This window comes from Muntiacus reevesi, chromosome 6, assembly GCF_963930625.1.
Source record: "Muntiacus reevesi chromosome 6, mMunRee1.1, whole genome shotgun sequence".
Classification (NCBI taxonomy): Eukaryota; Metazoa; Chordata; class Mammalia; order Artiodactyla; family Cervidae; genus Muntiacus; species Muntiacus reevesi.
This window is the reverse complement of record NC_089254.1, coordinates 19,005,380-19,033,350: the sequence shown is the minus strand read 5'-3', so window position 1 is coordinate 19,033,350 and position 27,971 is coordinate 19,005,380.

Here is a 27,971-nt window from a genome sequence, read left to right as displayed (position 1 = left end):
GTGTTTGTATTTGACACATTCTATTTTCCTCTGTGTGTGTGTCATCGTGTGAGTTTACTTCAGGTGCATTATGGAAACACGATGCTGGTATAAAGATTTAGACTTCACGGCTGCACCAGTTAGCTGACTCGATTCTTAAGGAAGAGTTTAGGGGACCATTCTTCCCAATACTTTTACATGTTTAAAACTTTTGTGTATTACTTGGGTACACATTTTTGGGTTATACTAGATCTCACTTAGGAATTTGTGGAAATTGTCCAGTGTCTTTGGACATTAAAAATTGATATGAAGAATTCTAAGACCGTTCCAAAAATTTCTCTGTTTATTTCTCCATTTATGTTTTGATCTTTAATCTAGCTGGACAAATGATAGTTTCTTTGATTTCAGTTACTGGTAACTTTAGTAGTATATGTTTGCATGTTGTCTATTTTGCCATTTTTTGGCAGTAGTATTACATGTTTCTAGCAAAGTTTAGATTCAAATATACTTGTATTTTAAGACTTTACTTATTTGTATATCTGTAATTATTAATTTTGTTCCACTGTTTACTTTCTTCTTTAATAATATTCTGTTTTCATGTTCTTTAGTTTGTTTCTGTCAGGCTTATTTTAATTTTTCTTTAATTTTTGTGATATTTAATTTTAATGTCACATCTTTCCTGAACTCTTTACCTTTCCATTATATCTATTTCTGTTTTCTTACCATCTCATCTCTAAATTCTTATATCTTTGTTTGGTATGCTTGATCATAAAAGCAGCATCTTTATTCATTTTGTAAATTCATAAGAGAAGTTTTTGGACTAAATGTTTGTGTATTCCATGGTATACCAGGTTGAATAGTGTCCCTTCAAAATTTGTGTCCTTCCAGAACCTCAGAAGATGGATATTTGGAAATAGGGTCTTTGCCTCCGTAAGTTGGTAAAAAGAGGTTTTGAGGAATTAGAGTGGTCCTTAAATCCTGTGACATGTCCTTGTAAGAAGGCCATGTGGAGACATAGAGACTCTGGGAAAATCCATGTGACAGCGGAGGCAAAAGTTGCAGTAATGCAGCTGCAAGCCAGGGAGTGCGAAAGAAAGCTAGCAACCATCAGAGGTAAGGAAGAGACAAGGAAGGATTCAAAGAGAGCATGGCTTCAGAGAGAGCTTGGCTCTACTCACACCTCGATTTTGGACTTCAAGGTTCTAGATCTTGGGGAGAATATATTTCTGCTGTATTAAGCCAACCACTTTCTGGTAATTTTTGCTCTTAGGAAGCTAATATAATTGGTAAACTTGCTGTAATGAGTTTTCTTCATCTGCCACTTTTCTTTTTCTTGTCTTACAGTATTTTTGTATGCGTGTTATACACTCTATACTAATCAGTCCCTTGAAGAGATGGTGTTTCTGTTTCTTTCATTTTTTTAATCATGGAGGACCAGGGGTGTTTTCTAGGCAAACAAGTTTTTGCTAACGACCTAGGGATTTGTGTTTATATTTATTTATGTGTATTCTAAGCCAGTGGAGATGTGCAACTGTAATTTTGCACACAGTAAAAGATGTCTTTTCTGCCAGAATAATGTTTTCTTTTATGGTTTGCATATGTGCTCTCATCCTTAGCCTATGCATCTCATTAGTGCCACTGAAGACTTGAATTTTTGATTTTGCATCATGGTTTGGTCCCTTTGATCTATTCCGTGGTTTCCAGTTATAAAGCTAGTATCTACTTTTCTGTATATTCTCTCATTGGCTTTAAGGTATTTTTCTAAAGACAAAGTGTGATGCCAATATCCTACTATCATTTTCACACAGAAGGTTCTTTAACTAATTATATAAATGGCAGTCCAAGTTTAATTTGCTTTCAATTATCCTAGTAGGAGACAGTTTAATATTTTGAGTTGAGTATATGGGATCCCGAACCCTGTAGCTCAGATGCAAGTCCCAGCTCTGCCGCTTTTTGTATCTTTGGGGAAATTACTTTTATCTACTTCAGTTTGCTTGTCTATAAAATGTAATAATAAATAGATATCTTTTAAAGTTTCTGAGAACACTAGGTTATCTCTGTAAGGTTCCACATATATAAAATCTTTAGTACCTGTTAGTATAGTTTCCTGTTCTATTTCATTCTTGTTCACAGATAGGTTTGCCCGGAACAAGCAAAAGATCTTATTCTGGAAACCATCCAGATATTTGCAAATAATTGTTATACTTTAATTCTGTCTTAGCCTTTACTCAGTAAAAAATACTTATTTTAATATCATTGAGATTACTTTATCAATCCTTAATTTATTCTTAGTGTTCATTTCTGAATTTCCATAAATTATCTTAAATTTTCCTTTAAGGATTGTGAAATGGCTGATTTCTCTCAGAATCATGAACCATCCTAGCAATATAATAAACTGGAAAAAAAAATCTTGGAAAATATTTCATTTTTCTGAAATTTGGTGGAAGAATAGCTAACAGTGTAACTCAATTTCTTACTAAAAGTAAAGGGAGCTTTTATGTTTGAATACTTTCTATAACATTTAAAAATCCATTGTCCTCCTGGTAAAATTGTCTCATCTCACCATATGAGATCATCTTTTCTGATCCTTTTAACATTGTTTTAGCATAAAATTCTAGCTTTTAAGCATCAGATATTCTTGGTACTAGGTGGGGAAAAAAGCTACTACTAAATGTCTTTGAAGAAAAACTGAATTTCCATTTTAAAATTAGGATTTCCAACATGACATAAACTGAGTAGAACTGGGAATTTTTCTCTGTTAATTTCTATGACTGATGTTATAGTGAATGTGAAATCAGGGAAGGTCATCCTTCCAAATCAGAATCTTAGAAACATGGACTGCATTACAGACCAGGAACTTTTCTACTTCTTAGGTATTCATTTTTCCTTTCAAGTAAATGAAGGGATAATGTCAATCTTGAGTCCTTTCACTAAATCCATATACTTTTGACTTGATGAAGACTATTTTAATTATGATTAGTTTAATGTAAGTGAAGAATGTGTTATGATGATTGAGTAAGATGCTCTAGATGATGCTAATATTGTAGAAATGTAAGCACTCTGACATTATGGCCTACTTCTTGTAAATCAGTGTATATAAAATAAGGAGAACATTAGCTAGTTTATTGATTTTCTTCAACTTGTATGTAATTCCTAAACCATACATATCCATGTTTAAATGCTTATGCAGTAATAAGATTTAAATCTTCTTTTTAATTGATTAGATTTCAGATGTTTAAGAGAATGTCTTCAGACTTTGCATTTAATTGAAATTGACATTTGTAGATGTCCAAAAGGTGAGACCTTAAGTGAAAAACTTGCATTTTTATTTTCTGTTTCAAAAATATATTTTGATGACTTGTCTCTTTGTCTTAGCTGGCAAGAAAATCTGGAGATAAACTCAGGACCTAGTTTTAACACTGTCCTTAAATATATATCTTGTGGTCCTTTTACTCACTTAGGTGGCCTGTGATATAATATATTCATATATCCATTTATTTTACATTGTTTTTGAGCTTATAACCTTCTTAAATTTCCTTGAAAGGAGACTGAATATTTGTTAAGGATAAAGGATACTCTCCGTAACCATGTGTATTTAAAATATCCCATTTAAATTTTCCTTTAGAAGTATTCTCAGTACTTCTTATATACTTACCATTCTTAAACCTATGATGATGCAGTGTTTGTTTATACCTGTAAATGTAACTGGTAACAGAGCTTTTATATTGACATATTTGAATTGAATTTTAGTCTCAAAATGAAACTCACCCAGGAAGCTATTTGAAGAAACATGATTAGTCTTTGAGTAAATAAGAGTGGACCAGGTAGCTACTATCAAAGACCCCACAAATATGGTAGCTTACAAAGAAAGAAGCTTCTTTCTATTTCACATATAGCCCTGGGTAGGCAAGATCTACTCCACTGAGTTACCCAGGGACCCAAGCTAGAGTGGTGGCTCTGACATTCTCACCACACACAGGGCTTCCTCCCTGTGTCATGAGGTGGCTGCTCGGTGGCCAGTCTGCACTATCTAAGGAGGTGGACCAGATGTCCACTGAAAATGTACTTTTATAGCCTTGCTGGTGAGCCATGTTGGCAGTGCAGTTTCAGTCTTCATTGTACCTTTCACTGCTACCTGTATCCACACTCCCATCTCCAGCTCATTTATCCAGTCTCCTCAGCCAAATCACATTCTACCCACAAGGAGCAAATCATGGTTCCCAAATGCACCATGTCATGTTCATAATATTTATACATCATTTTCCATGTTTTTTCCTGTACCTCTGACACCTTTTCTTTTTCTCAGAATGCTTTATCAGTCTTCAATACACAAATCTCTGTGCCTTTGTTCAAAATATATTATCTATCCCAGTTGTATTGTAGACTCCTTGTAGGCAGCTGCCATGACTCACAATCATAGTTATGCCATTCCTGAGCTGTGTGACTATGGGCAAGTTATTTAACTTTCCATACATCATTTTCCGTATATAAAGTTGTGATATGTCCTTGGACAGAGGAGCCTGGTGGGGCACAGTCCATGGGATCACAGAGTTGAACATGACTGAGCCACAAAGACCTAGGGGTTAGGTAAAGATTGAATGAAATAATCTAGGCAGAGCTCTTTCAAAAATAGCTCTTTCATCAAAAATAGTATAAGCACTCAACAGATGTTAGTTATTCATAGCTATCACAGCCTTTTGTGCCTCTAAGATACATAGCTTCCCCATAGGTTTCAAGAACATTTTTTACTTGATTTTATTTGAAAATCGCAACCTAGGTGGTGTATTTCATAAGTTCACAAAAGACAAACAACTTGGTTTGTGACTGAGGCTATAATGAGAATTAGAAAGAGAAGTGACTATGATGGCCTGGAAGGAAGGATAAACTAGGGCCAGGACAATAAAACATAATGATTTATATTCATCAAGAGTATTTTTCGGCTGATTCATGTCAGTGTATGGCAAAAACTACTACAATATTGTAAAGTCATTAGCCAGCAATTAAAATAAATTAATTTGAAGAAGAGAATATTTCTCTCTCAGTCAGGAAAAAATACCATTCCAATTGCATTTTGTATGCATGGTTTCAGGTTGGAATTTATTTCTGTAATGAATGACAACACAAATTGTATTTTCTGTGTTTTGTACTATTCCACCAATAGGTCAGATAACTTGAGATAAGAATTCATTGTTCAGTGTATTAATACATGTACACTTGTGCAAATATGTACATACAAAGATGTCTACTAAGTATTATTTATAATTTTTAAAATAACAGAACTAATGTAAGTGCCTAAAAATAGAATATTGAGTAAATCACCTGTTTAATGAAATATTATATAGCTATTAAAAAGAATATGAAAAATCCATATTTATAGGCATAGAACAGTATGTTGAACTGTTACATGAAAATATAATCATAACATACTATTAATAACATTAAATATAATATAATAATTTATGATTTCCATATCATTTCATAAATGTTTTTAAAAATTATATACATAGTACATTTTTACCTCTAGAAGGATACCTATTTGAGCTGTAAACAGTTCTGGGCAACAGTTTCAAATCTGTATGCTTGGTTTACTATTTGAACCATTTAAATGAGCATATATTGTTTTCTAGTAAAATAATAATTTCTACCTAAGAATATTTCCTCTCAAGTATCAGGAATGCAACTTACAGTTCATCTTTGAAAAAGGAAAGGATGAAAAAGAAAAGGTATAGGTTTATGGGACCATCCACAGATTTGCAACTTGGCTAGACACACATACCAAAGGAACATTATTTTCTTATACATTGCTTAATTTACTGGTTATCTTCTGGGTTGACCTTATTCTTAATTCTGAGTCTCTTGTCAGCTCCAGATTTCTCTGATCCTTTAATTGGCAATGCCATTGAGAAGAAAATGCTTTTGTTTTTGACAGTTTTAATAGTGGTCTTAGAGCTGAGTTTTACTCTTCTGGCTTTCTTTGTGAGCCCAACCCTGAACCAATCATTGTGGTTTATTGGAAGAGTCCTTCATCTATGTCAGGCCAGACATGCTATATTAGAAAATTTGCAACATAATTAAAACCTTCTATTACATAAGGTGGTTTATATTTTGCCTTGATACTTTCCTTTTGTATTATATGTAGAAACAAATGTCCATTTTACAAAAAGATTTTCATAAATGTTTATTTATATTTTTTTCAGTATGCTGATGGTCACTTGGTGTTTAGCTCTTCACCTATTTGGTATTATAGTGAGAGAAAATAATAAAGTTATTCCAGAATGATTACTTTCCTTCTTTCCCCATCAATTCAAGTTGGCATTTTTATATCTCTGTCACTCACTTGCAAGCAAGTACTTCTAGACATGCACACATAATCTAGAAATACTTTTGTTTTTGAGAGTTTTTGCTATTTGTTATAGAACATTGGCTCTTTCACCTTTTTTTTTTTTTTCTGGTCAGAACTATAACTTATTTTACATTGGATTTCTATTTGTATATATGTGTTTTGCTCTATATATGCATTGTACTATGCTAAGATGCTTCAGTCATGTCCAGCTTTTTGTAACCCTGTGGACTATAGCCCACCAGGCTCCTCTGTCCATGGGATTCTCCAGGAAAGAATTCTGAAGTGGCCATGCCCTCTTCCAGGGGATCTTCCTGATCCAGGGATCAAACCTGTGTCTCTTATCAAACCTTGCATTGGCAGGTGGGTTCCTTATCAGTAGCATCACCTGGAAAGCTCTTTCTCTTTTTCTCTCTTGTGGTCTCCTTTTGTAACCTTTGTTATTGTTATATGACATTATTCCTTTATATTTTGTGTCTGTGTTAAAACTTTTTCTTGTTATTCTGAGGCTTACATGAAATAACATGTATTTATAATAGTATTTTAAACTGATAATAACTTACATTTAATTTCAAACAAATACTCTACATTTTTATTTTTCTTCCCTCCACATTTTGTCAACTGATATCACACTTTATGGGCTTCTTGGGTATAGAAGGGTCCAGTGATGGTAAACTCCAGAGCTTTAATTTTTGTCTTGCAGTGGCTTTCTTTCATTTCTGGAAAACACTTTTTTCTGGGTATAGTATTCTTGGCTGGCAAGTTATTTTTTTTTTCTTTCAGCACTTTAAATGTATAAAACCACTGCTTTGCCTTGGTGTTGCTGTGTTTTCTTGATTTTTTTTTTTTTTTTGTCATCCATGTAGCCTTGTGTTGGTATCTATCTGTGCATCTGAGTAAGCAGACCTTTCCTCTACTCTTTACAGACTGGTTTCAGCAGGCAATGACATTCTTCTGTTGGTTCCCCAGGCTGATGGAATTGTCTCCAAACTTGCAATCAGCCTAGGCTGGAGCTGGGTCATATGACTGTTGCTGGGCCTGCAGTGGATTCCACAGTTGGTGAACCTGTTACCAGGGGTTTAGGCAGACTGATCACTCGGTGAAGGAGACTACCTCCAACACGTTGTTCAGTAGGGTTTGACACTGAATACAGCGCTGCTTTAGGGTTCATTCATGTTTGGATACAGAGAGACTGGGTCACAGATATATAAATAAGGTATACATATGGCCTTGACTCCCACCAAGTCCTTGAGAGAGCACCTTTCAGATCATCTGGGGAGTCTGTGGGCAGTCAGGACTGTCCTCTGACTGCAGCTGAGAGAGGATGGAACCATTGCTGTTTAAGGGTCCACAACCAGGACAAAGTCCTCCAGACCTCTTCCCTGAGTTATGTATGGATAGGACTCGTCCTGGGTCACTTAGTATATATGATGCTAGTGGTGGACTCAAAGGCCACTGGGGCTGTAGCCAAGTCCATAGGGATCAGGGTTTTTCTAAGTCTGTAGCCAGGAGTCAGCCATCTCTGCTTTGGGCTGTTTTCCCAAAACAGTCCTCAGTTTTAGACTCCACTGGGGTTTCACAGTTTCTATCTGGATCCCAAAGCTCCCACAAAATCACTATTATCTATATAGATGGCTGCCAGATTAGTACATTGAGGGGGGGATATGACCAGGGGACCTTCTAGTCTATCATTTTGCAGCTCATTGTTTTGTTTTTTTAAATCTATGTCTATCTTGTTTTGTGAACTTTGCAAGAAAAGTCCTTCTATAATTTCTTTCTTTTTCTTGGTTATTGTTTTCTTCCTTTCCTCTCTTGTGCCTCCGAAATTTCCACTGCAGATGGACGGAACTTTTTTGAAATAATTGACATATCTCGTATGATTTCACATCTTTGTAATTTTAATTTTTATATGAGGGAGAATTGCTTAAACTTCATTTAACTTCATATATTGAGGTTTATAAAAGTTGGCTTAATGCAGTCTGATGTTCATTCTTTCTATTGCAGTTTTTAATTCAACTGTATTTTAAATCTCCATTTCTTGAACTCAGATTTGTTCTTTTCAATGAGTTCCAACCCTGTTTGAATAGAGGCAGAATATTTTTGAATCCTATCATGATAATAAGTTAGACGTGTTTGAAAAATTCCTTTTTTTAAAGTGGTTTTATTTCCTTGATAAGACATATGCTCTAACTTCCACGCCCCACTTCTTTAAATGGTCTCTCATATTTTCACATGTTTTGTAATGGTGCTCCTTTTGATGGTATTTATGGGTCAACCCATGTACTATTGAAGCCTGGCTTTGAGAATTTTGAGCATTACTTTGCTAGCATGTGAGATGAGTGCAATTGTGCAGTAGTTTGAACATTCTTTGGCATTGCCTTTCTTTGGGATTGGAATGCAAACTGACCTTTGCCAGTCCTGTGGCCACTGATGAGTTTTCCAAGTTTGTTGGCACATTGAGTGCAGCACTTTTCATAGCACCATCTCCTGGATTTGAAATTGCTTAACTGGAATTCCATCCAAAAGTACATGAACCGTGAAATTCCAGATGTTCAAGCTGGATTTAGAAAAGGCAGAGGAAGCAGAGATCAAATTGCCAACATCCGTTGGATCATCAAAAAAGCAAGAGAGTTCCAAAAAAAATCTACTTCTGCTTTACTGATTATGCCAAACTTTGACTGTGGATCACAACAAACTGTGGAAAATTCTTAAAAACATGGGAATACCAGACCACCTTACTTGCTTACTGAGAAACCTGTATGCAGGTCAAGAAGCAACAGTTAGACCTGGACATGGAACAACAGACTGGTCCAAATCAGGAATTACGTCAAGGCTGTATATTGTCACACTGCTTATTTAACTTATATGCAGAGTACATCATGTGAAATGCTGGGCTGGATAAAGCATAAGCTGGAATCAAGATTGCTAGGAGAAATATCAATAACCTCAGATATACAGATGACATCACCATCTTGGCAGATATCGAAGAACTAAAGAGCCTCTTGATGAGCGTGAAAGAGGAGAGTGAAAAACTGGCTTAAAACTCAACATTCAGAAAACTAAGATCTTGGCATCCATTCCCATCACTTCATGGCAAATAGATGGGGAAATAGTGGAAACAGTGGCAGACTTTCTTTTCTTGGGCTCCAAAATCACTGCAGATGGTGACTGCAGCCATGAAATTAAAAGATGCTTGCTCCTTGGGAGAAAAGCTATGACCAACCTAGATAGCATATTAAAAAGAAGAGACATTACTTTGCCAACAAAGGTTCATCTAGTCAAACCTATGGTTTTTCCAGTAGTCATGTATGGATGTGAGAGTCAGACTATAAAGAAAACTGAGCACCAAAGAATTGATGCTTTTGAACTATGGTGTTGGAAAAGACTCTTGAGAGTCCCTTGGACTGCAAGGAGATCCAACCAGTCAATTCTAAAGGCAATCAGCCCAGAATATTCATTGGAAGGAGTGATGCTGAAACTAAAACTCCAATACTTCAGTCACCTGATGTGAAGGATGGATTCATTGGAAAAGATCCTGTTGCTAGGAAAGATTTAAGGCAGGAGGAGACGGGAAAGACAGAGGATGAGATGATTGGATGGTATCACCAACTCGATGGACATGAGTTTGAGCAAGCTCTAGGAGCTGGTGATGGACAGGGAAACCTGACATGCTGCAGTCCATGGGGTCTCAAAGAGTCAGACATGAATGAGCAACTGAACTGAACTGATGGGTAAAGTCACAAGTCTTAATCATTCCTGGTAACTTAGATGAATCCTATTAATATCTCATTTGCATGTTCTTCAAAGTTTAGTTCCAGATGAGAGAACAGACATAATTTTTTCTGTGTTGGATTTACTTTGTCAGGTTAATGGTCCAGCAACCTGGGCAAAGTAGGAAGGTAGGACTCATCCAAAACAACTGCGGCAGGAGAGAGCACCATTTCCTATGTGACAAGCAGAACAAGAGGCCCCATGCATTTTTGTGCAGTGTGTTAGTAGAAAGTAAGCACAGTTCAGTGGTACTTCCATTTGTGGTGACTTCTGACAATTCATCTGTTCCCAGGGACTTTGAAAAAGATATAGGGGTCTTTCCCCAGGGTCTTATCCCCCTGGGTTAGGAAGTATCAATATGGTTCAGCAGTGATTTCTTCTTTATTTTTCTTTCTTTCTTTCCTTCCTTCTTCTTCTTCCTTCCTCTCTCCCTTTTTTCTTTCTACCAAGTAGCCTCTTTCACCACTAAGAATCTTTAAGTCTGACCTTCTTTCAGTTTCTATCATGACTCCTTTTTGTGGAGGGTACAGTCCTTAAACTTTCAAGTATGTCCCTATCAGCCCTCTCTAGTTTCCAGGCCTCATGCCAAAAATTAAGTTCATTTATCCCTTTAGGTAAAATTTAGGAAAAGGGGGAGAGTTGGACATGTTTGATACAATTTTCTTTCTTACTCATAAGTAGGTTTGATTTTTAATCTATCAAAAAACTCACCTTTCCCCATTAATTATATCTTATTACACACAACTAATCATTTAGGTCTTTCCGTATAGAGTACTTGGATATATTTTTGTCTGCAGTCTGATATATTTGATATCCCTGCATTTTAGTTTTATCAATGTGATGAACCTCTATCCCATGTATTCATCCAGATTTTTAATAAAAGGATGAAAAGGAATCAGTGTGTAGTTTGTTTCAAGAACTTACTTGAGGTTGTCAGCTCTCATATTATGATCACTAATATCCTTAATTGTCACTGTTCTCAATTTAATGTTTTACCATATTGTTCTTAAGAACAGGTTGTGTTATGTTTGTTAGTCACTCAGTCATTTCAGGCTGTTTGTGACCCCATGGACTGTAGCCTGCCAGCCTCCACTGTCCATGGGATTCTCCAGGCAGGAATACTGGAGTGACTTGCCATTCCCTTCTTCAGGGGATCTTCCCAACTCAGAGATTAAAGCCAGGTCACCTGTATTGCAGCCAGATTCTTTAACATCTGAGCTGCCAGGGAAGCCCAGGGTCAGTAGGTCAGTCAGTTCAGTCTCTCTGTCATGTCCAACTCTTTGTGACCCTGTGGACTGCAGCATGCCAGGCCTCCCTGTCCATCACCAACTCCCGGAGTTTACTCAAACTCAGGTCAGGTCATGATTGGGTATGACCTAAATCAAATCCCTTAAGACTATTCAGTGGAAGTGAGAAATAGATTTAAGGAACTAGATCTGATACACAGAGTGCTGGATGAACTATGGACGGAGGTTCGTGACATTGTACAGGAGACAGGGATCAAGACCATCCCCAAGAAAAAAGGAATGCAAAAAAGCAAAATGGCTGTCTGAGGAGGCCTTACAAATAGCTGTGAAAAGAAGAGAAGCAAAAAACAAAGGAGAAAAGGAAAGATATAAGCATCTGAATATAGAGTTCCAAAGAATAGCAAGGAGAGATAAGAAAGCCTTCCTCAGTGATCAGTACAAAGAAGTAGAGGAAAACCACAGAATGGGAAAGACTAGAGATCTCTCCAAGAAAATTAGAGATACAAGGAAACATTGAATGCAAAGATGGGCTCAATAAGGGACAGAAATGGTATGGACCTAACAGGAGCAGAAGATATTAAGAGGTGGCAGAATACACAGAACTGTACAAGAAAGATCTTCATGAACCAGATAATCATGATGGTGTGATCACTCACCTAGAGCCAGACATCCTGGAATGTGAAGTCAAGTGAGCCTTAGGAAGCATCACTACAAACAAAGCTAGTGGAGGTGAAGGAATTCCAGTTGAGCTATTTCAAATCCTAAAAGATGATTCTATGAAAGTGCTGCAGTCAATATGTCAGCAAATTTAGAAAAGTCAACAGGGGCCACAGGACAGGAAACGGTCAGTTTTCATTACAATCCCAAAGAAAGGCAATCCCAAAGAATGTTCAAACAACCACACCACTGTACCCTTCTCACACGCTAGCAAAATAACGCTCAAAATTCTCCAAGCCAGGCTTCAACAGTACATGAACTGTGAACTTCCAGATGTTCAAGATGGTTTTAGAAAAGGCAGGTTAACCAGAGATCAAATTGCCAACATCCACTGAATCATCGAAAAAGTAATAGAATTCCAGAAAAATATCTATTTATGTCTTATTGACTATGCTAAAGCCTTTGACTGTGTGGATCACAACAAACTGGAAAATTCATAAAGAGATGGGAATACCAGACTACCTGACCTACCTCTTGAGAAATCTCTATGCAAGTTAGGAAGCAATAGTTAGAATTGGACATGGAACAACAGACTGGTTCCAAATAAGAAAAGGAGTATGTCAAGGCTGTATATTGTCACCCTGCTTATTTAACTTATATGCAGAGGACATCATGTGAAATGCTGGGCTGGAAGAAGCACAAGCTGGAATCAAGATTGCCGGGAGAAATATCAATAACCTCAGATATGCAGATGACACCACCCTTATGGCAGAAAGTGAAGAAGAACTAAAGAGCCTCTTGATGAAAGTGAAAGAGGAGAGTGAAAAAGTTGGCTTAAAACTCAGCATTCAGAAAACTAATTTCATGGCATCTGGTCCCATCACTTCATGGCAAATAGATGAGGAAACAGTGGCAGACTTTATTTTCTGGGGCTCCAAAATCACTGCAGACATGAAAGCCCAGGTTGAAGGACAGTACAAAACCTACTTTGCTTAAGAGTTCATACATTTTGTTAATATTTTCCACCTTTTCTTAATTTATAAGGTTAAAAGTTTTACAAAGAAAATGAGGATAGTCTATGTTATTATTTACTAATGAATTTTGCTGTCTGTGATCTTTGCTGTGATCTTTGCTTACTTTTTAAGAAAGTGCTTACAAACCATGCCCTTGTTTCAGGCAGACCTCAGAGATATTGTAGGTTTGGTTCCAGACCACTGCAATAAAGTGAGTTACATGAATTGTTTAGTTTCCCAGCTCATATAGACATTATGTTTATACTATAGTTTGTTAAGTGTATAATAATATTATACCTTAAACATGTGCATACCTTAATTTAAAAATACCTTATGACTAAAAAATTCTAAGCATCATTGAAACTTCAACAAGTTTTAACTTTTGCAATAGTGACATCAAAGATCACAGATCACTATAATGAATGCAATAATAATGAAAAAGTTTGAAATTTAGCCTCATATTACCAAAATATGACACAGAGACATGAAGTGAGCTCTTCAAAAAAATGGCACTGATAGGCTAGCTCCAAGCAGCATTGTCACAAACCTTCATTTTGTAAGAAACGCTTAATCTGTAAGGTGCAATAAAAGGAGGTATGCCTATTATTTATTTTAGGCTCTCAAGTAAAATTAACATTAGATTCTCTTTCTAGAATGTTCAGTATCAAATTATCTCCCTTATGAAAATGCATGCAATAGCTTACATTAAATTGAAAATTGAAAAAGTCTGAGGCGCAAATGATCTGTAAAATGTAAATAATTTTAGCCCCATCTGCTTCAGATATTCTTGGAAAATGGAATTTTGGAGGACTAAAACTGAAATACCATTTTCATATTTTCAGAACGTATTACTGTAATGTTGCAGACACTGTAAAATCTTATACCTATTTTTGTGTTAGGGTTAGTAAAGTGAGACCACTTTACTAAGAGTTGCCTTGTATACAGAAAAAGCCACGTGAAGATACAAGTACCTACATGCCGATAACTTGAAAAGAGGCATTAGAATGAAAGAGGACAAAGAATTTAGTCACATAATTTTTAGGAAGTGTGAACTTGAATTTGATTTAGCCATTCATTCTATTGTCTTTAGTAGTCAAGTCACTCAAACAGTGAAATGGGTAAGTAGAATTAATAGTCAATAAATTCCTAATATGCCTCAACTCTGAAAATTCTTCAACAAGTTTCTGTTTCTACCTTTGTGGTGAGGGCTGTCCGGATGTTTTGTTACTCAGGAGCCATTTTGTTTGTTTACATTTCAAATGCTCTGCTTAGGATAGACTTGCTAAATAATTAAGCCTGAACACCATTTGGATCCTCCATTCCGATCCTCACTCAAATGACTGTCACATAATTATTGCTCTGCTTGAACAAGTCAGTATCTAAAAAAGAGATCTATGACTAATCTGGGAAAATAACACTGTTCCCTTTAACTGTTTCCTTTGCCATTTGCTGTTGTTTTCTGTTGTGACTGATGCTACAAAGATGTAACCTTATAGATTCTACTGTCACTATAAATGTGAATTAGTTTTTTTGTAAAAACATTTTAAAAGTATGGAACTCAGGAGTTACACAAAATGAATCCATCAAAAATTTAAAATCTCAGTTTACTTGAATTATTTAAATAAAAAGTCATAAAAAATATTAGAGACTTTGGAATAAGTTAAGAATAGATGGGTTCTCTAGGCAATTTGGGTTTAGTGATAAAAAAGCCAGTCTCCCTCGCTTTAGGGAAAATGCTAACAATCCTCCCCTCCCCCCATAGTGCATACTAATGCATGTTTTGTTAGCCCTTGATGCCTGGAAGAATCATTTTATTCAGTAACTGAAGTCTCATACACCCTTGCTCCTGTTTACCCCGCCTTGTAACACAGATGGACTAAATGGGCCTGCAATTCCTCAGGGTTTTAAAAAATTCACTGTCGTGGTTTAGAAATTGTGACTGCACCATTGACTTCCTACTAAAACAGCCTATCTCAGTATGGTATTCTAGATGTAAAGCCTGCATAAGATGAAACCATACCCTTAACATCTCTTTATGGACTGTTAATCACCAAAGCAGATAATATAATGGATTGCAAATATTTACTAGATTTTCACTTCTATATTTAGCTGAGACTAGATAATTTAGTTAAGGTTTGCAAAACAGTTTCTTCTGAAGAGTTTTATAATTCTGAATTTAATAAGGAATAACTCCAAGAAAAATACTATGCATTATAGTGATATTGATTGTTGGCCATGAAATAAAAAATTCTTTCATTTCTGATATATTATGTAAAAACTATAAAAACAGACATAATATTATCTATTCACGATATACAATTGCATGCTTAGGTTTAAAGAAACATGGCTCCATAAAAGCTCATTGAGGTTTTTCCCATGGGAAGGCAGGAAACAGACAATTCTGTTCAAAGGGCAGAAAAACAGAATAAAATGAATATAAATCTTAGGGAAGAGCATATCAATTTCATTGATGCTTTACTGATGAACAGTATTCATTTCAAATGCATTAATAAAAACCTGTCTCACAGATAATTTCCTTCTCCCCAAATGGACATTGCTTTATCCAATATTTTAAAATTTCCTGGTGAGAATCCTTAGAGGCGAATATTTAGGCCCTGATTTATTTGTCATTTTATTAAGTTTGCTTCTTTCTTTAGCCCATATCTGTTTTGAAAATGCGTAGCCTCAAACACAAGCCAGCTATATAAGCAAATCATATAGGAAAACCCATGTGAGGAAACAAAAGGCAGTAACAATAAGTCATATGTAAAAATATTTATCAGTGATGATGCAAATGAATTCTGCAAGGAGATGTTTCATAGAAACTCATTAAGATAAAAATCAGGGTTGGGATATATTTGTTAGAATAAACTCTAAAATCATCACAAAGAAAAAGGAACTTTATACTTGAAAAGATAATAAAGCCCTGTGATTTTCAGACTGAAAACCACAATGTTTAGGAACTAAGCAGTATAAGTGAAAGATTCAAAAATTAAGTGAGAATAAATTTTAAACTGTGCAAAACTGCTCTAGGAGGCCTGTGTGACACAGGCTAAATATTTAATGATTCTGTTTCTATACTATAGAGAGATCTAAGATGCCAAGTTGGAAGTCCTTATAATGGGCATATCTTAAATAAAATGTAAGAATCAATTACCACAACTTCGTGGCACATACAGCAATAAATGTACTAAATCAAGAACAAGTCAGGTTAATTTGTGTTAATCTGGTCTTACACTTGGCCATTTATTTAAAGTATGCTGCAGAATAATGTAGGAATAGTAACTATTTTACAAAAATTCTTCACATGGAAATAGAAAAGAGACTGTGTAATTAAGGTCTAGGGACACTCTATTAGGGCCTTGAGGGATGAGATAATCATGGGAGCAGGGAGGCTTTTATGCCACTTCCAAGGGAAACAGCACGTGGTGTGGTATACCCCTGAGGTTGCTGGTGATGACTATAGAATTAAGCCTCTGGGACGTTTTGAGGGAAGGGTAGGAAACTGGGAGCTGTCGGAGGCTTGCCTAATATTCCTGCACACCCTTAACCCTAGCATAATTTTATCACCTCTAACCTCTAAAGCTATAATGCAAGCTGTGTGTAAAACCAAATTGCTTTCAAGTTCAATCTGTGGAAAACAAAATCTTCAAAATGTGAACAAACAAAGGTTAGGGATGGATGGAATATTTTCAAATGTAGTATAAGGTGATTGAAACACTATTGGGTTAACTTCTGATGAGAGTGAATGGGGCAAACTACATTCTAACACTGAAAGGATTAAGGATCATATTTACTCTTGAAGGCCCCTATTTAAGCTTGTGAGAACTTTCCATTTTTCATGCAATCTATTGATTTCTCTTTGAGTTAACGCATATCTTAGTTTTTACCTTGTTTGTAAGGCTGATGAATTTGTTGAGGATGGAACTAAAATAATCTTGGCAAAAACATATTGTTGTTCTCTGGAAAAAATTAATACAGTAATTTGAAAAGGTGAACACACCCCAGTGTTCGTAGCAGCATGGTTTACAATACCCAAGATATGGAAACAACCAAAGTGCCCATAAGCAGATGATTGGATTAAGAAGATGAAGTATATATTTTACAATTGCATATTACTCAGCCATATTAAAGAACAAAATGCTGCCATTTTCAGCAATATGGAAGAGCTTAGAGAATATTATGCTTAGTGAAATAAGTCAGAGGAAAACAAATAGTGTGATATCATTTGTGTGTGTAGTCTAAACAATAATACCAAATGAGTGTATAGACTAAACAGAAACAGAGATACAGAAAAACACACTTCTGGTTATCAAAAGAGAGATGGAGATGGTATAAGATTAACAGATACAAACTACTGAATAGAACAAAGTTGCAAAGATGTATTGTATAGCACAGGGAATTATACCCATTATCTTACAGTAGTCTATAATGGAAAATAACCTGCAAACATACCGAATCACTATTTTGTATACCTGAAACTAATGCAACATTGTAAATCACTTATGCTTCATTAAAAGCAAAATAATAGCAAAATAAAGTCAGGGGTACAGGCACAGACATGCTAATATTGTATCTGTATTCTCAGGGAAAAAAAAAAAAAAAGAAATGTTGGCTTTCTTCCAGGATTGGGAAGTTGGAAGGAATTGTTGTAGAGGCTAACGAGGCATGATGAGCCTTAACTGGATCCAACTTAAAAAATCAAAACAAAATGAAACAAAAGCCACTAAAGTTATTAGTTAGCTATTGCTAAAGTTATTAGGATATTTATTATTGTTGTTGTTGAGTTGCTAAGTCATGTCCAACTCTTTGTGACCCCATGGACTATAGCCTGCCAGGCTCTTCTGTCCATGGGATTTTCCAGGAAGAATACTGGAGTGAATTGCCATTTCCTTCTCCAAGGGATCTTCCTGACCCAGGAACTGAACTCATGTCTCTTGCATTAGCAGGTGGATTCTTTACCAACAGCCACCAGCAAAGCCTTTGAATAACAGACCTTGCATCTAATTGCCCACTTAAATTGTTTTCCCACATGTTTACATATTATACTTGTCAAAATAGGACTCTTGGTCATTGCTTTAATACCACATTATCCATCTTGGATAGCATGAAAAATGAGTATGATTGAGGATCAACAGGAAAAATAATACCAGTTTTAGAACAGAAATTTCATAGCATCTTATTGACTGAATGAAACTTGGTCTTTTAAAAATTCTTTCCATGTAGACATGATATTAACAGAGATATTATCTGATATAGAAGCATTAATGTGAGGGTATTTATACAATTTATTTCTCCTATTTAGAGGTTAGTATCTATGAAAATTGCAAATAATCATTAATGTGATGTGGCTATTTACTTACCTGATGATGAGAGAAATATTTCTCTAAAAATATGACTTAAAGATAGGTCTTTCGAAACATCCCACCCTCACCTTCTCCCACAGAGTTCAACACCCACTGGAAAAAAAAAAAATAACTAAATAAAATTAAAAAAAAAAAGATAGGTCTTAACCCAATAGTCTCTTTTTTAAATGATTTTTCAGAGCACATTAGCCAAATTGATAAAACTTTGGTTGGGTGTGTAACATCTTTTTTGTAAAGATATATTGTTAATTGAAAACCTTGACTCTCATTCCAAAATTTAACTTTCCATCAGACTCATCAATAAAACTATATTTGACATAGAATAATGTAATTCTTTCTTTTCTTCCAAGGGCTCTTTTTGTCTGTTCCTCTAAATTGTGTCATATGTTAGCAGTTAATTACCACTTAATATTTCCACCCTTTTGTATAGAGAGTGACTTCCATAATATATTTGTCTTTTCCTAATAAACTAATTTGATAGTTTGACATATGAAGTGTAGTTTAAAAGTGAAAGCGAACAATGGATGGGCTAAAGTGTGGTGAGTGTTAAAGTGGACTATAGCGGGACGTTTTTATTAGATTTGAAATACTATATCTTACAACTGAAAATGCAAATTATGCTGGACCATAATGTTCCTTTCAAGCACACAAGGTAAAATTTGCATATCTAAATTGAATCAGGCTGAATGGGTTTCCCTAGTCTCTTTCCCTTGAGCAGCAATCAGCCTGGAAAAGCTTGCAAGTGGTCCCAACAGTGAGTTTTTTAAGTCCACATTCAAGAGTCTTCTTGTGAGTGTATGTCTATTGAGGTGTATCTACGTATATCAGTGATGTATAAATATCAATATATCCATACTCTATTTTTATTTTAATTTCTTAGGGATTTATAGCAAAACTTTTCCATCTTCTGATGATTAAATGCTTTACATTTTATGTTATTTTGGTATATTTATCAAAATCTTTCTGCCTAATGTCCACATTGCGCTTTTTTCTTTTACTGATATTATTGTTAGTTGATGTTTTAGACCGTGGTAAATACCTGAAACTTTGAGTTCTAAATGAAATTATCTTTACATATTAATAAAGTATGTTCTCTGTTTCATTCATCTTTAAGGAAATAACTTAAATATTTAATGAAAAAGAATAAAGTTTTATGGGGCTATTTGTTACCCAAATATATCCTATATTTTATTTTTTAAGTACAAAATTCTTATTCAAATTATATTTTTTAGTCTCTTTTAATTATAGGTATATGCTGTAACTAAATTTGCAGACAGTCAACTATTCAACAGATAGAAAGTTCACTCAAGAATAGAGTTTACTTAAATTTTAATGTTTACAAATGTGCTAGTTTATTTTAACTTTCTTTTTTTTTTATTTTAACTTTCTTTAGTGGAATTAAAAATGTAGTTCAAGAACTTTGAAATATTGTCCTGGTTGATTACCTTAACAACATCTATATGTGTATGTGTGTGTGCATGCTGAGTCATCCATGGACTGTCCCTATGGGCTGTAGCCTGCCATGGAATTTTCCAGGCAAGAATACCGGAGTGGGTTACCATTTCCTCCTCCCGAGGATCTTCCCAGTCCAGGGACTGAACCTTTGTCTCTTGCATCACCAGCATCTCCTGCAGGTGAATTCTTCACCGCTGGACCAGTAAGTTTAGATAAAATGAATATAATGCAGAAAGTTTTGGATGTAATGGACAACTACGTCATTATCAAGACTTCAGCATTCCAGGTCAAACCCCCCCCCCCCGACTCTAGATGCTATTAATAAAAATCAACTTTAGCTATGTTTAACATATTTTCAACTTTAGAAATTTTTGGTAATTAAAATAAATCCCAAGTGTTAACAAGTCAATAATAACCTTATGCCAGTTAGTGTTTAAACAAATGGGCAGTGTTTCTGTTTTTATAATATGTCAGATTCACTCCCAGTATATTTGCATCGAGAGGATTGTATGTTTTATCCAAATGTCATAGAAGTGTTTCTGTGATGTTCATTCTTTTCCGTTTTAGGTCATTTACAAGATACTGAATTTATTTCCTTGTGCTTTACAGTAGATCCTTGTTGTTTATATAGAATAGTGTATGTCTGTCGGTCTCTGATTTATCCTCCCCACTTCCCCTTGTGTAACCATAGGTTTGTGTTATTTCTGTAGACTCCACGTACAAGTGATATCATATGATATTTGTCTTTCTCTGTCTGACTGACTTAGTATGATAATGTCTAGATGCATCTATGTTGCTGCAGATGGCAGGCATTATTTCATTCTTTTTCATAGCGAAGTAATATTCCATTATATATATACACACACATATATATACACACACATATACACAAGCACACCCCTATATACATATGTATACCACATGTTCTTTATCCATTCACAAGTCAGTGGACACATAATTGCTTCTGTGTCTTGGCAATTGTGGTTGGTGCTGCTATGAACATTAGGGTGCAGGAATCTTCTCAAATTAGAGCTTTTGTCTTTTCCACATATATGCCCAGAAATGGGATTGCTGGATCATAGAAGAAACTTTATTTTTCATTTTTTAAGGGCTCCATACTATTCTCATAGTGGCCTCAGTAATTTAAATTCCCACCAACAGGGAGGGTAGAAGGGTTCACTTTTCTCCATATCCTCTCTAACATTTATATTTGTAGATTTTTTTTTTTTCTGATAGCCATTCTGACCAGTATGAAGTGGTATCTCCTTATAGTTTTAATGCATTTCTCTACTTATTAACATGGTTGAACAGTTTTTCATGTGGCTGTTGACCATTTATATATCTTGTTTGGAGAAATAATTATTTATATCTTTTGCGCATTTTTTGATTGAGTTTTTTTTTTTAATTTTGAGCTGTACAACCTCTTTATGTTTTTTAGAAATTAAGCACTTGCTGGTTGGAACTTTTGCAAGTATTTTCTCCCAGTCAGTAGGATTTTTTTGTTTTGTTTATAGTTTCCTTTGCTGTGCACAAACTTATAAGTTTAATTATGTCCCACTTGTTTATTTTTGCTTATGTTTCCACTACTCTACGAGAGAGATCCAAAAAAATATTACTGCAATTTATGTCAAGGGGTGTTCTGCCTGTATTTTTTTTTCCTTTATGAGTTTTATAGTATACAGACTTATATTTTAGTCTTTAAACTGTTTTATTTTTATATATAGTATTAGAGAATATTCTCATTTCACATGTGGACATGTAGGTGTCCAGTTTCCCTAGCATCACATATTGAAGAGATGGTCTTTTCTGCCTTGTGTATTCTTGCCTCTTTTGTCATAGATTAATTGACTAAAAGTGTGGATTTATTTCTGGCTTTCTTTCCTGTTCTATTGATACATGTGTCTATTTTTGTACCAGTACCCATACTATTTTGATTACTGTAGCTTTGGAGAAGGAAATGGCAACCCACTCCAGTGTTCTTGCCTGGAGAATCCCAGGGATGGAGGAGTCTGGTGGGCTGCCGTCTATGGGGTCGCACAGAGTCGGACATGATTGAAGTGGCTTAGCAGCAGCAACAGCTTTGTAGTATAGTCTGAAATCAGGGTGTGTAATACCTCCAGATCCAGTCTTCTTTATCCAGATTGCTTTGGCTATTCAGGATCTTTATTGTTTCCATACAAATTAAAAAAAAAATTCTTCTATAACTACCAACGGTATTTTTCACAGAACTAGAACAAATAATTTCACAATTTGTATGAAAATACAAAAAACCTCGAATAGCCAAAGTAATCTTGAGAAAGAAGAATGGAACTGGAGGAATCAACCTGCCTGACTTCAGACTATACTACAAAGCCACAGTCATCAAGACAGTATGGTACTGGCACAAAGACAGAAATATAGATCAATGGAACAGAATAGAAAGCCCAGAGATAAATCCATGAACCTATGGACACCTTATTTTCGACAAAGGAGGCAAGGATAAACAATGGAAAAAAGACAACCTCTTTAACAAGTGGTGCTGGGAAAACTGGTCAACCACTTGTAAAAGAATGAAACTCGAACACTTTCTAACACCATACACAAAAATAAACTCAAAATGGATTAAAGATCTAAATGTAAGACCAGAAACTCTAAAACTCCTAGTGGAGAACATAGGCAAAACACTCTCTGACATAAATCACAGCAAGATCCTCTATGACCCACCTCCCAGAATATTGGAAATAAAAGCAAAACTAAACAAATGGGACCTAATGAAACTTAAAAGCTTCTGCACTACAAAGGAAAGTATAAGTAAGGTGAAAAGACAGCCCTCAGATTGGGAGAAAATAATAGCAAATGAAGACACAGACAAAGGATTAATCTCAAAAATATACAAGCAACTCCTGAAGCTCAATTCCAGAAAAATAAATGACCCATCAAAAAATGGGCCAAAGAACTAAACAGACATTTCTCCAAAGAAGACATACAGATGGCTAGCAAACACAGGAAAAGATGCTCAACATCACTCATTATCAGAGAAATGCAAATCAAAACCACAATGAGGTACCATTACACGCCAGTCAGGATGGCTGCTATCCAAAAGTCTACAAGCAATAAATGCTGGAGAGGGTGTGGAGAAAAGGGAACCCTCTTACACTGTTGGTAGGAATGCAAACTAGTACAGCCACTATGGAGAACAGTGTGGCGATTTCTTAAAAAACTGGAGATAGAACTACCATATGACCCAGCAATACCACTTCTGGGCATACACACTGAGGAATCCAGATCTGAAAGAGACACGTGCACCCCAATGTTCATTGCAGCACTGTTTATAATAGCCAGGACATGGAAGCAACCTAGATGCCCATCAGCAGATGAATGGATAAGGAAGCTGTGGTACATATACACCATGGCATATTACTCAGCCATTAAAAAGAATTCATTTGAATCAGTTCTAATGAGATGGATGAAACTGGAGCCCATTATACAGAGTGAAGTAAGCCAGAAAGATAAAGAATATTACAGCATACTAACACATATATATGGAATTTAGAAGGATGATAATGATAACCCTATATGCAAAACAGAAAAAGAGATACAGATGTACTGAACAGACTTTTGAACTCTGTGGGAGAAGGCGAGGGTGGGATGTTTCGAGAGAACAGCATGTATATTATCTATAGGGAAACAGATCACCAGCCCAGGTGGGATGCATGAGACAAGTGTTCGGGCCTGGTGCACTGGGAGGACCCAGAGGAATCAGGGGGAGAGGGAGGTGGGAGGGGGGATCGGGATGGGGAATACATGTAATTCCATGGCTGATTCATGTCAATGTATGACAAAACCCACTGCAATGTTGTGAAGTAATTAGCCTCTAACTAATAAAAAAATTTAAAAAAAAAAGAGATTACACTGAGTCTATAAATTGTCTTGGGTAATGCTTCTTCTAGCTCAAAAACATTTCTCTTTTCCATCTGTTTGTGTCAGCTTCAGGTTTTTGTTTTGTTTTGTTTTTTTAAATCAGCATCTTCTAATAATAGTTGTTCAGAGTACAGGTCTTTATCCTCTTCAGGTAGGTTTATTGCTGGGTATTTTATTGTTTTTGATGGATAGTAAATAGGATTGTTTCCTTGATTTCTTTTATATGTCATTATTAGTGTATTGAATTGCATTCAATTTCTTTATATAAATTTTGTATCCTGCAACTTTTCACCAAATTCACTGATGGCCTCTAGTGGCTTTCTTGTGATATATTTAGTATTTTTTATGTATAGTATCATGTCATCTGCAAACAGTGACAGTTTTACTTCTTCCTTTCCAATTTAGGTTTCTTTTATTTCTTTTTTTTCTCTACTGTAGCTAGGACTTATAAAACTCTGTTGAATGAAAGTAGCAAGAAGCGGTTAACAAAATGGCAGCAATAACAGACATATTAGTAATTACCTGAAATGTAAGTGTACTAAATGCTCCAACAAAAAGGCATAGACTAGCTGAATTGATGCCAAAAAAAAGACCCGTATAAATGCTGCCTACAAGATACTCACATACATGCTGACAGTGAAGGAATGAAAGGAAATAGGTATCCCATACAAAAGGAAATCAGAAAAAAGCCAGAGTAACAGTACTTATATCAGACAAAATAGCCTTTAAAGACTGTTGCAAGAGACAAAGGCAAAGGCAAAGACAAATTACTACATAATCATAAAGGGATCAGTCCAAGAGCTATAGCAATTGTTCATATATATGTACCCAACATAGGATCACCTCAATATATAAGGCAGATATTAACAGACATGAAAGAATAGTAGTAGGGAAATTTAACACCTCGCATCAATTGGCAGGTCATCTGGACAGAAAATTAATAAGGAAACACAGTCCTTAAATAACACACTAGACCCAATCAACTTAATTTATCTTTATAGATCATTCCATCTAAAAGCAGCATAATACACATTCTTTTCAAATACACGTGGAACATTCTCCAGGATAGATCACATGGTAGGCCACAAAATGAGCCTCAGTAGATTTAGGAAAGTCGAAATATCATTTCAGTCATTCTTTTCTCAAATTTATTTTTATCTAGAATTTCACTGGAGTATATGAATGTTAAGACAGTTTAATATTTTAAAAAAACTTCCTAGAAAATAAAAAGATGAAATGCAAGAATACACCACCAGTACTAGTTTTAAGATGGAACTGACCATGACCAAGTTGCATATTTTATTATTTAAGTGCATTGCCACTGTGTTGTAAACATGACTTCCAAAATCCTTGGTTTTGTAGTGATTCCTGCTGTGATCTCTCTCATGGTCCCAAGTTTTAGTTCTTTTCTATTTGTGCTTCTTTTCTTCTAGGTAATGAGAGGACTTAGCAGAGTAAGCAATCACGATTTGAAGATATTTGGGCCTTTAAGAGGGAACTACTCTATGAATATGGCAATTTTCCATGATATTCTATAATTTTAGATTCTGTGTAAGGGCTATATACTTGGTGTATATTATTCATAATGAAGATATATATATATATATATATATATATATATTTGTACAGTACATTGATTTATAGATATGTGTACATATTCATATATTTATATTGCCTAGCTGGAGAACATATACTAGTACTTTATTATAGTATGGTGATGATGGTTAAGTCACTAAGTCATGTCCAGCTCTTGTATAGTCATGTCCAACTCTTTTTTAGTATAAGTAAATGTAATTTTATATATAAACATTTCCCTCACATGTATTTATATCTGTTGAGTTGTCTCTAATTCATGTGAGTAGTAACTTTTAGCTTGGTTGTAGTTTCTTGGACACACAGAATTCTCTCTTTTTTCCACTTTCTCCACTGGAATAAATGGCTAATTCTGATTTGTTGATTCTTTGAAGAAATATGTAGGAAAAAAATGAGATTGATGAAACTTTTAAAACTTATGAAATCAGTTTTTGCTGGATTAAAATTTTATTAACTATTTTGGAGTATAATTTGGCAGTATCTGAGTAAGTGAAGACATATATGCTTATGATGAAGCAATAGTATCACATGGGATGTTTAAAGGAGAGAAACTTGCCTGTGTGCCCAAAGATGGTATACAAAGATGTTCATGGCAGCCTAATTTTTAATAGCAAAATAGTGAACTCAATCTAAATGACCACCAAAAGAGGAATACATAAATAAAATGTGGTTAAAGTGAAGAAGCACTATTTGTCATCTGTGTTAACATAGATTGGGAGATATAATAGTTTGAGTTGCACTGAAGCATATCCTGAGGCAAGACTTTAAGTGCAGATAGTTTATTTGGGAGAACATGCATGCTAAGTTGCTTTAGTAATGTCTGGCTCTTTGTGACCCTAAGGACAGTAGCCCACTAGGTTCCTCTGTCCATGGGATTCTCCAGGCAAGAATACTGGAGTGGGCTGTCATGTCCTTCTCCAGGGGATCTTCCCAACCCATGGATCAAACCTGGGTCTCTTAAGTCTCCTTTATTGGGAAGCAGGTTCTTTACCACTAGCACCATCTGGGAAGCCCTACTTTGGAGATAATCACAAAGGAAACCAATAGGTGGTGGAGAAATGAAACAGAACAGAGAAGGAATCCAATAAAGGATGTGTTATCAAGTTATTCACACCTGTGAATAACTGGGACGAGCACAGTCCTGCTGAAGAACCCTGGAAGACTGAATAGACTCACTTAAGGGATGCGGGGTGTCAGCATCCATCAGTTGCTTGTTAAGGGCAGCTGTGCAGGAGGAGAGGCGCTGATTTTGATCCTTCTGGCCTGATGTGCTGGGATGGGTGGACTTTAGTGGTCCAAGATAGGGGTGCGGGTGCTTGCTGTTGAAAGTCAGGACTATTGGCAAGTGCCTGGGGAAGACCTTGGTCCCTACCAACCTGATGAATGTGCTTGTTGGTGAGGATTAGTAGGAGGGTAAGGAATTAAGTTGGGGATGCAGGACAAATTCCATTTACATCATTTTCTTTCTGTCTCTACTAAGTAAAAATATTTCATGTAAATATTATAATACATTAATGTCTTTATGTTCTGATATGAATACACAGATATTTGGGAGGGCATTTTAAAAAGTTTCCTAAAATTAAAAACAAACTAAAAATAAAGTATAATGAAAAAGCCAATTAGCCTTTTATTAGCACACACTGATCAGTTCTGAGAGTAAAGATACATATTATGAACTCCTTGAGATCAGGTATCATAAAATTTTGTTTACCAGAAGATATACAAAGAATCTTGGAGGAAATTTGTAAAACAAATGCCAGAACTAATTAATTCTGGATTTTAGTTCACAAAGTCATATCTCTACAGGCATTCTAGGCCAGCTGTGAGTTAGCCTTTTTGGCTTTAGCCATTATAAACATAATTGTCTCATACTTCTCTGATGTACTTTGGTATTGGCTAGGCAAGAAATTTATTGTCCGTCTTAACTGATCTTAGTATATAATGTGTGTGCTCAGCCATGTTTGACTCTTGCGACCCCAAGGACTGTAGTCTGCCAGGCTCCTCTGTCCATGGAATTTTCCAAGCAGGAATACTGGAGTGGGTTGCCATTTTCTCCTCCAGGGGAACATCGCTTTCCAGGGATTGAACGCACGCCTCTTGGGTCTCCTGTATTTGTAGGTGCATTCTTTACCAACTGCACCACCTGGCAAGCCCCTTGTATAGGATATTGGCATCAAAAGAGATAAGGCCCTGGGTATTAAAGGCATCTTCCAGTGGATGTGAATAACCAAGACAACAGGAAATTTAAGAAGCTGGTTATTTGAGACTCTTGATACTCCTCGATGTAGATCATAGTAAGTCTGTGTAGATGGGTTTTCCATTTTTTTAGTATCTTGAGAAAATCATCTTAGATGCAGTTGTGAAGACAGTAAATATCAATCCTTGTATAGAATCAACAAAGAACAGTAAGATATAAGTTTTCTTCCCTTTATTATGATTACAAAGGCACTGATACCAACAAATGTTCCCTGTGAATGATAAGAAACATGTTGGGAAATGAGTGAAGTGTGTATAACCCCATTCCAAAATATATCAGCTCATGAGGCAAAAACTTACTTGCGATGAGCCAGTTAAAGGCTGTGCTGTCTAAACATCATGAAATGAATTTTATCAGCATTACAAATAGCTGCTTTCTTAGTAACCAAAGGCT